The sequence below is a fragment of the Pseudorca crassidens genome, chromosome 7 (genome assembly GCF_039906515.1).
Source record: "Pseudorca crassidens isolate mPseCra1 chromosome 7, mPseCra1.hap1, whole genome shotgun sequence".
NCBI classification, from domain to species: domain Eukaryota; kingdom Metazoa; phylum Chordata; class Mammalia; order Artiodactyla; family Delphinidae; genus Pseudorca; species Pseudorca crassidens.
Window position 1 is genome coordinate 64803203 of NC_090302.1, and position 10637 is coordinate 64813839.

Consider the following 10637-nt stretch of genomic DNA (forward strand, 5'->3'; position numbering starts at 1 on the left):
TTGATTTAATCATTACGCATCTGGTTGAACTTAAACTTCAGGCTCTCTTTCTTCCCCAGAGGTCAAGCTGGTGTCACATGGCTCACAGTCCCAACCCTCTAATCACATGGTTTGTCCTTGTGGTCTGGCCCCCATCTGAGTCACCTCATTAGCATAAACTGTCTGGTTTGGTCTGAGGAGTCCACCATGAATAACAAAGACTCCCCTAACACCCAGTAGGTTTTAAGGGTTTAGAGATTATCTCCTAAGAACCAGGGACAAAGGCCAGTCAAATGACTTATTACACAGTTCCCAAGTGTTCTTTCTTTAGAGGGGGAACATGATAGGGCATTTCTGGCTGTCTGACCTGTTGTGTTACTCTGAAAAAAAGTCACTTAGTGGTTGAATCCAGTTACCCAGGAAATCAACTGATTTATATAGGGAGCTAATATAAAAGGAAAATGAATGGCACCCCAAGGAAAGAGAATATAAACTCAAGAGTTTATTTGATTTTGTGTTTTAGCCAAATCACAACAAAATTGTAGCCAAGCATTAGACTTTTACCAAGGAGTGACTAGGGATGCAAAAAGCATTGTTAAGATTAAAGATCTTGTAAATATCATAGTTAATGATCCAAAACCTTAAGGCAACCAAGAGGAAAGAAAACAGCTTGGCAAGTAGCAAAATCATGCTTATTGACACATGGCAGTCTATGACTCCATGTGACTTTAGAGCTTATTTCACAAGTCTTGGTTGGAAACTATCTACTTCATGCAGTCATCTTCTTGATCTAAGAGTCCTAGGTGGAAGCTGTCTCCTCCTGATCTTGTCATTTTTGGTCAGTACAGTTTTCCAGTAATTTAAATGACTTAAATCTCTCTGCTTAAAAGAAGTCGTTCTAAGGATCATCATTCTAGAATTTTGCTGTAGTGTCTGTTTTTTACAGTGACTGAAGCATATTATGAAAAGAAAGGAGACTCCAAGGCTTTTTGATTTGTATCGCAAAGTGTATTATCATGGTCCCTGATTGACAGAGACATTGGAACTTAATAGCCTAGAAATAAAAACTTTTTGCAGATATTTATTGTACCAGTCTTTGGACATGATCAAAAGTATATTTCTAAGATATGTCAGTCAGGGACCAGACGAGAGACAGAAACTACATCAGTTTTTTGAACAGGGAAAATTTAATAAAAATAATTAATAACTAATAGGAGATAGAGATAAAAGAAGAGTGTAAGGGATCTAGAATAACAGGTGCAAAAAAGCAGCTCCTACCTCTAGGTTGAGGAGGAATAAGCAATAAAAGTACTGGAGACTAGGCGAAGAACCTCCTCTCACCAAACACTCCCCCAAGGCTGAGATTCAGACCTCTTCAAAGAGGACATACCTACCACATACACAGCCACTCAGGCTGCCAGGAGTGAAGAAACTCACTAGAGTGGTCTGTAGAATTGGTTCACCATTGCTGGAGAGTGTGGGCAACCTGGATCAGTCAGTAGAAGTGGCCAGCTGCCGCCAGAGGATGTAAGTTGGCTGGACCTGATCTAAAGTAGCGTTAAGAAGAGAAAGAATAGCCTGAGAATAAAGCTGGAGCTCCTCTGTTGGAGAATGATAATGGAGATCTACAGCCTAAAGGAAAAATGTCTTCCTGCAGCTGTGGCCATGCAGTGTCATTCCACTGAAAAACCATAACATTTCATTTGCTGGCCACAGAGATATGATTGTGGGGACCAGCACTGGTATCATGAATCAGGGCAGAAAAGCGTAGATTTGGAGCAGAGCAATGATATCAAATTGATGACTGGTGCATAAGAAGTTCTTGGTTACTGAAAATTTTTTATAATTTTGTTTTTATCCTAAATTTGATAAAGAGTTCTCACAACAGTTTTAAGTTGATTAAAATTTGGAGAATGTCAAACAAGCCTAATTATTTTTACTATTTTTCTTTTATAAGTCTTTGGCTGTGCTGGTGGCTATTCCAGTAAACTTGAAGAAAGTTTTGATTTACAAGAAAGCTTAACAGTCTGACTATTCTGAATTTGGGACAGAAAAAATCAAGAAGAGTTGTCAGAGGAGATAAGATACAAACATGAGTTATCTTATTCAAAGTCAAGAAATAGTTACAGGTAATAAATAGGAAATACACAACAATATGTAATAATGTTATTAGAAACTGAACTTTTCTTTTTTGCCACACCGCGCAGCTTGTGGGATCTTAGTTCCCCGCAGGGATTGAACCCGTGCCCTTGGCAGTGAAAGTGTGGAGCCCTAACCACTGGACTGCCAGGGAATTCCTGAACTTAACTTCTTTTTTAACTTCTTGTCAGAATGATTCAGAAATATACCAAAAGTCTAGAGAATTAGACTATTTTGGGAATAAAAAAGAACTTTTATTTATTTGAGCCAAAATCATCAGGTTACTTTACAGGGAAAAAAAAATCAGATTCTAATTACTTTTTGTTTTCCATCCATATTAAAATTAACACTAAAGAATACATAGGATCTCAACTTTGTCTTTTATTATTGCTCTTATTTTAAATAAACTTTTTGAATTTATCTTTGTATACCTTTTTATGCATGCACTTAGACATATACAAATATATAAATACAGTAAGTCTCCTACACACGAACGAATTCTTCTCCGAGAGTGTGTTTGTAAGTCCCGTTTGTTCGTAAGTCCCAACAAAGTTAGCCTAGGTACCCAACTAACACAATCGGCTATATAGTACTGTACTGTAATACGTTTATCATACTTTTCACACAAATGATACATAGAAAACAAGCAAACACAAGAAATAAAGAAAACATTTTTAATCATACCGTACAGTACCTTGAAAGGTACAGTAGTACAGTACAACAGCTGGCATACAGGGGCTGGCATCAAGTGAACAGGCAAGAAGAGTTACTGACTGGAGGAGGGACGGGAGGTGGGAGATGGTAGAGCTGAAGGATCATCAGCAATAGGAGATGGAGGGCAAGCTGCAGTTTCACCCATGCCTGATGTTGATGGAATGCGTGTTCGCATCTTTGAAAGTTCGCAACTTGAAGGTTCGTATGTAGGGAACTTACTGTACACTAATAGATGATTAAATTAATGGTTTTAACTAACTTTAAAATATAACTTTAAAATATATTTAGCATTAACAGAGCAATGTGTATATGTTGTTGAATATAACATCTTTATATACTGCAACAATATCCTTAAACAACAAACAGGCATGCCATATTTACGGTTTTGATTGCATATTCCTCTTTCTATTTAATGATTCTCATTATTACAAATTTTGGATTTTTAAAACATAAGAGAAATTAGAAGGTAGGAAACCAAGAACTATCTTGCTAATTTTTTCCACTGAGCATGGATATAGGTATAGATATATAGATTATACTACTTTAATACATTTTAAGTAGGCAGAATTATATATGTGTGTATATAATAATTTAAAAACATTTGCACATCTTGCTATTGCTATTCTATAGCCATTCCATATATAAAAATTAGGATCAAGAGTAGTTTAAAATTATCTTTAGTGGTCTTTTCTTACATAAAAATTATTTGAGTAACGACAGTATATTTGTTAACAAACTTATTTTAATATAAATTTAAGGTCTTAAGATTGACTTAAAAATCTGGAAATTACAATTTATGTTAACTCATTGAATCCTTATCACGCACAGTATTGTAAGAATCCATGAGATTATATCCTTTAAAAATATCCATTACTGGAATTTCCCTGGTGGCGCAATGGTTGGGAATCTTCCTGCCGATGCAGGGGACACAGGTTCAATTCCTGGTCTGGGAAGATCCCACATGCCACAGAGCAGCTAAGCCTGTGTGCCGCAACTACTGAGCCTGCGCTTGAGAGCCTCCGAGCCACAACTACTGAGCCCGTGCACCACAACTACTGAAGCCCATGCACGCTAGAGCCCACGCGCTGCAACTAATGAGCCCATGCACTGCAACTACGGAAGCCTGCGTGCTCTGGGACCCACATGCTGCAACTGCTGAGCCCACATGCTGCAACTACTGAAGCCCGTGTGCCTACAGCCCATGCTCTACAACAAGAAAAGCCACTGCAATGAGAAGCCCGTGCACCACAACGAAGAGTAGCCCCACTCACTGCAACTAGAGAAAGCCTGTGCACAGCAACAAAGACCCTGCACAGCCAAAAAAAAAAAAGAAAAAGAAAAAAATATCCATTACTGCAATTTCATTTAGCCAAACACAGTTTTATGTTTGTAATCTTTTTTCTTTTTTGGCTGCATGGCACGGCCTGCAGGATCCTAGTTCCCAGACCAGGGACCTACCCCCGGGCCCACAGCAGTGAAAGCGCAGAGTCCTAACCACTGGACCCCCAGGGAATTCCCTTATGTTTGTAATCTTAAACCATCCATGGAAATAATAACTTACTGGGCCCATAGAATTAATGTATAAATTTAAAAGGTTTAAATCATGAGAAACTAAATCCAAGGCATGTATTAAAAAAATGTGTAATATATATATATATATTTAGCTAACATTTTTATTGTGAGAAAGTCAGAGAGAGGACAAAGTTGTTTTAAGCTAAAGGTGTACGACTAATATATCCAAAGAATCATCTATTTATCAGTAATATTACATGGACTTTTAAAAATTGTAAGTAAACTTGTATATTTACATATAAAACATTTTAAAAAGACTTTTGAACTCATGCTAAAAGCTCTGAGTGTCTAGCTTTCCTTCTTATCTTACCTAAACTCACCTCCAAAGTAACTCACAATGAGGAAATTAGGGAAGGCTCTTCTTTAGGGAGGTTTTAAACGGTTTTGCTAGCAAGGAACGCCTTGGGATGGTTAAATTGTTGGGCAAAGTGTGGAGAAAGGTCTTGAGGCAAGTCTTAAATGAGAAAGCTTTTGGTCTTGATAAATAAACTTTTTAGTTCACAGCATTATCTTACAGGAATAGGTATTTTCTGGAGCAAATAGATTATTTTTGCTTGGTGTCAGTATTATTTAACATAGGGACAAGAAAGCATGCTTGGTCTCATGAGGGTGTAACTCATTGATAGGGATTACGTTGGTTTCCCCTGTGTCCCCTCACTAAAATGTAAGCTCCATGAGAGCAGAGATTTTTGTGTGTGTTGTTTGCTTTTATATTTTTATAACCTACAACATCTAGCAAATAGTAAGCGTTCAGTAAATATTTGTTAACAAATCTTAATTAATTACATGCATAGAAAATTTTGAAAAATGAGATAGCCCAGACGTTAAAAATGTACTATAAAGGTATAATAATTAAAACATGGTGATATTGGGACATAGACAAATAGATACATTGATCTGAATAGAAAATGCAGACATATAGATATATGTGTGTATACATATCTGTATATCTATCTATAAGTATATGTATAGATAGATATCTCCCAAACTTTCAGTCCTCTTAAAGAGTCATCCTTCTCAAGTATATTTTTTTAAAAGGGGAGGGGTTTGTCTTACAGTTGCTTCTGAGTTGGCCACTGCTTCTCTGCCAGTGAGCCCCTCAATGCTTCCTTTGAGTTCCTTTGAGTTCCTTTGAGTTGCTCACAACCTGGAGCTCATTAACTGCACTTTCCTCCTTCATCCATGCGGACATCTCTACAAGGGATTCTACGGAAGGCAAGAAGAGGGTAATATGGGGGTAGGCCTAGCTTCGCTTCATGAATTGGACCTTCCTTCCATCTACGACTCCAACTATAAAGCTGTTCTCTAGTGAGAGTTATAACATTTAAGACTATACATTAAATGTGCCTTTTTACAAAGCTGGAGACAAAGATGCCCACTAAGTTATAAACTTAGAGGTCCACTACGTACTCCCTCAGTTCTTCTCTCCTCAGTCTTCAGATTGAGGCCAGAGGGCTTCCTTTTTCCTTTTGGGAAATCCTAACTTCTAACCAAAGAGGATAGTCTAGCAGTCCCACGCAGGTTAAGAAATCTGGACCTCTTTCAGACCTTCCCACTAGAGAGAAATGCACATAGCTTCTTTATTTTTTTTGGAAGTCTATTGAGTGAGTAAATATGGGACTAGAAATAGATATCATTCATATCACTTAAGGATAAATATTGGAGAATGCTAGTTTAAATTTATAAGCAGAAGAAAAACACATTCCTATTGCCCATAATTTGCAAGAACACCACTAGTCATATTGGAATAATTACTTCACACTGTTATACAAACTGACTTTGGTTCCTTTCTTTCATTATTGCCCTCACTCCCACTCCTTAACATTTCTACTTTCAAATTGTGCTTTTTAGATTGGCCAGGAATAATAATAAATAGGCTCAATGTTTAAATTAAATATTTAATTTAAATTTCTTTAAAGGATGCTACCTTATCTACAATGACTTGGCTGCAGCTTTATAATTATTCATTATAAGGTTATGAATTAAGTTCTTAGACTTGGTACAAACTTTCTAAATTCTGATGGCAGTAGTGGTGTATTAGTGAGTTAATGCATCTAGTTACATAAGATAAAAGTGGCATTTCTGGATGTTACTAAACTTCATCAGTAATCAGATAAATGCAAATTAAAAGAACATTAGAACAATGGCATATCACTTTTTGCTTATCAGATTGGAAACGTTTCAATACCGCAAAAATATCTACTGCTGGCAAGGGCAGAAAGAAGTAGATACTCTCATACAATGTTGATATTTCTTTAAATTGATACTCTTTCTGAAAAGTAACCTGGTACGATGTATAAAAAATTAAAGTACAGCTCTCAAATGTTGACTCCTTAAAAGCTCATCATAAAAACTGTTAAGTTTATTAGATTTACTGTAGTAAGGAAGAACACTACCTTGACTGAGCCTTAGTAGTGACTCAAAATGAAAAATTAGGGCCAGTTATTTTTAGGGTTTTAGGGAGAGAAGCAAGTCAGTGAAATGTTTGGGATTAGGCAGAGTTTATGATACAACAGCCTTAGATTGGTGAGCACAGCAAGGCAATGTTTTGTTGTTTTTTTTTTTTTTTGCAGTACACGGGCCTCTCACTGTTGTGGCCTCTCCCGTTGTGGAGCACAGACTCCAGATGCGCAGGCTCAGCAGCCATGGCTCACGGGCCTAGCCGCTCCGCGGCATGTGGGATCTTCCCGGACCGGGGCAGGAAACCGTGTCCCCTGCATCGGCAGGCGGACTCTCAGCCACTGCGCCACAGTGGGAAGCCCCAAGGCAATGGTTTTGAATAATTTCTTGGTAAAGCCTTGGGAAGCCCCAAGGCAATGGTTTTGAATAATTTCTTGGTAAATAAACTGTTAGCCTTCGTAAGTAATCTATTTAGTAAGTTCACAGCCTTATCTTCCAGGAAAAAGTGTCAACTGGAGCAAGCCACAAGGTTATTTTTGTTTGGTCCCAGAATTGTCTAACAAAAGTACAGGAAAGTATGTCTAGTCCCACTACTATAGTAAGTCCCCTACACATGAATGAGTTCCATTCCAAGAGCGCATTCATAAGCCCAATTTGTTTGTAAGTTCAACAAAGTTAGCCTAGGTACCCAACTAACATAATCAGCTATATAGTACTGTACTCTAATAGGTTTATAATACTTTTCACACAAATAACACATAAAAAAACCACAAAAAATAAAGAAAACGTTTTTTAATCATACAGTACAGTACCTTGAAAAGTACAGTCGTATAGTACAACAGCTGGCTTACAGGGGCTGGCATTGAGTGAACAGGGACGAAGAGTTACTGACTGGAGGAGGGAGAGGAGGGGGGAGATGGTAGAGCTGAAGGATCGTCAGCAATACGAGATGGAGGGCAAGCTGCAGTTTCACTCACGCCTGACGTTGATGGCACAGGTTCTGGTTCCTTGTTGGAACCAGATGCATGTTTGCATCTTTGAAAGTTTGAAACTTGAAGCTTCGAAGGTTCGTATGTAGGGGACTTACTGTATTTAACATAGGGAAAGGTAATTATATCGATTTTGGTTTTCAATGCTTATCCTTTTATCCATCAATTTCTATTCTAGGTATTTATACTATGACTTTAAAAAGACAAATATGTGGGACTTCCCTGGCGGTCCAGCGGTTAAGACTCCACGCTTCCACTGCAGAGGGCGTGGGTTTAATCCCTGGTTGGGGAACTAAGATCCCACATGCTGCATGGCGCGGCCAAAAAAAAAAAAAAGACAAATATGCAAAGTATACCTTTGGAGACAGTGTTTTATTTTTATTTTTTAAGTAAAGAAACAAAGCAGAAACAACTTAAATTATGGGATAAATTATGGGCATTCATAAAATGGATTACAATACAGCCATAAAAGGTATATTTTTTCATATTAACATAGAAATGTATTAAAGCTGTATTGTTAAGTTAAAAAAAAAATCTATCTACCTACCTACTTATCTACCTATCAATAGCAATGATGTGCTGGAGCTGGCTCCCACAGGACTCTTGAGAGCCAAATGTACATATTTCTTCTGAACTCTGCAGTCAAGAGACTGCATGTTGGTTGCTTGAAATTAGCCACAGTGGCAGTATTTAGTATACATCAAGGAAATCAGCACACCACTGGCTTCAAATAACAGAAAACATGACTAGCACAGACTTGAATTCTAAGACCATTAATCGTTTGTGTCAGAAGGAAGTCCAGGATTGGATCAGAAACTAAGGAGTGTCATGGAGAATCAAGGCTCTTTTTATTCTCACCTCAGTAGGTGTGCCCTTACATTTCATTGTTCAGAACTGGTAACACAGCCAACCCTAGCTACCAGGGAGCTTTGGAGAGCCAGTAGCTAGCAGGAGGAAATAGGATAGATCAGACCATTCACCTCCTGAAGTTCTACCTATTACTGCTGCAAACAGATTAAGGTTGTCAGCAAGGATGGTGTAGGAAATGGAAAAGCAGTGTGTGCTACTATTGTGTGTATGCACACTTGCGTAAATATAGAAATAAATGAACAAATGTGCCTTCTTTAAAACGTATTTATTTATGCATCAAAATGTTATATTAGAAATGTAATACATTCCTAACAGTTTTTAAATCTAGACTGGGAAGGTAGGACTTGGGGGAGAATTTTACTTTTAAAATTGCCCTGACTTGGGCTTCCCTGGTGGCGCAGTGGTTGAGAGTCCGCCTGCCGATGCAGGGGACACGGGTTCGTGCCCCGGTCCGGGAAGATCCCACATGCCGCGGAGCAGCTGGGCCCGTGAACCATGGCCGCTGAGCCTGCGCGTCCGGAGCCCGTGCTCCACAATGGGAGAGGCCACAACAGTGAGAGGCCCAAGTACCGAAAAAAAAAAAAAAGAATAAGGGCCCTTGATGGATGGAGGAAAAGTATGGGTTTTATCCAGTAAGGACTGAGGAGCCATTAAAAGAATTAATGAAGGGTAATGTAATCAGAGTTATGCTTCAGAAGGATCATTTCCATTGTAGCACACAGTATGGGGATTGAAGGAGCAAAGAACCAGGGCCACCAAGAGCAACAATTATGGCAGGGCTCACAGTTCTAACAATTGATACCAAAGCAACGTAATAATCAAGCACCTGGTGTTTGAACCTTCTGGGAGAGGTTACTAGGGTCAAAAGGACGTGGCTCATCTGGTGTTAAAAAACCCTGCGGGGCTTCCCTGGTGGCGCAGTGGTTGAGAGTCCGCCTGCCGAGGCAAGGGACACGGGTTCGTGCCCTGGTCCGGGAGGATCCCACATGCCCCACAGCGGCTGGGCCCGTGAGCCATGGCCGCTGAGCCTGAGCGTCCGGAGCCTGTGCTCTGCAATGGGAGAGGCCACAGCAGTGAGAGGCCCGTGTACCGCAATAAAAAACAAACAAACAAAAAAACCCTGCGGCTCACATGTACACAATCAGCTAATAACACTCCCTTAGTGTCAGAAAGGTGCATATGTGCCCTTAGGCCTGCTTTTGATTTTTTTCTATTTTTTGATCTTCTCCTCTCATATTTCCCGGGTTAAAAATGCCCTAGATGTTAGCTGTCAACTTGTAAAAATGTTGAGAATTTGCACAGAAGGAGGAGGTGGGTGACTTGCGTCAGCCACAGCAAAGGTCCTGATTATAAGTGTCTGGATATGAAACAATAAGGAAACAAATAAATGAAGATGATTAGTAGGAGGCATAGAAAGGCCACAGGAGACAAAGTAAGTAGGATTTAGTAATTCTCAGATGAAGGAATTGAGAGCCTGAGAGAGAAGAAAGATTCTGTAAGTTTTTTTTGTTTGGGTGTCTGAGATTATAAGTTTTATAAATAGGTAGAGCAGTTTGTGGGGCTCCAGTGAGAAGCTGAGAAAGATCATTAAGTTTTAGATATATTGAACTCAATACTGACAGACATTAAAATGACACTGTTCAAATGAGAGTTAAAAATTCAAGATCAGAGCTCAGCTTATGATATTATGGTATGTGAGGTGGACATAAAGAATTGAAAGTTGTGGACCCAGAGTTCACACTTGCAGGAATGGATGACATCACCAAGAAAGCTACTGTGGTAAATGGTGAAGGTTGAGGGCAAAACTGAGAAAGTATCCCCTTAAGGGGCAAGGTGATAATGGTTTCCTGAGCAGCAGCAAAGAGGTCAGAGAGCTGCCTAAACCCTGAGTCTCACCTATGCTGGAGAGAAATCTGAGAGTGATCAAAGTGTCAGCGAACTCAAGGAGCCTGGGATCTGGTAATGAGGTCATTA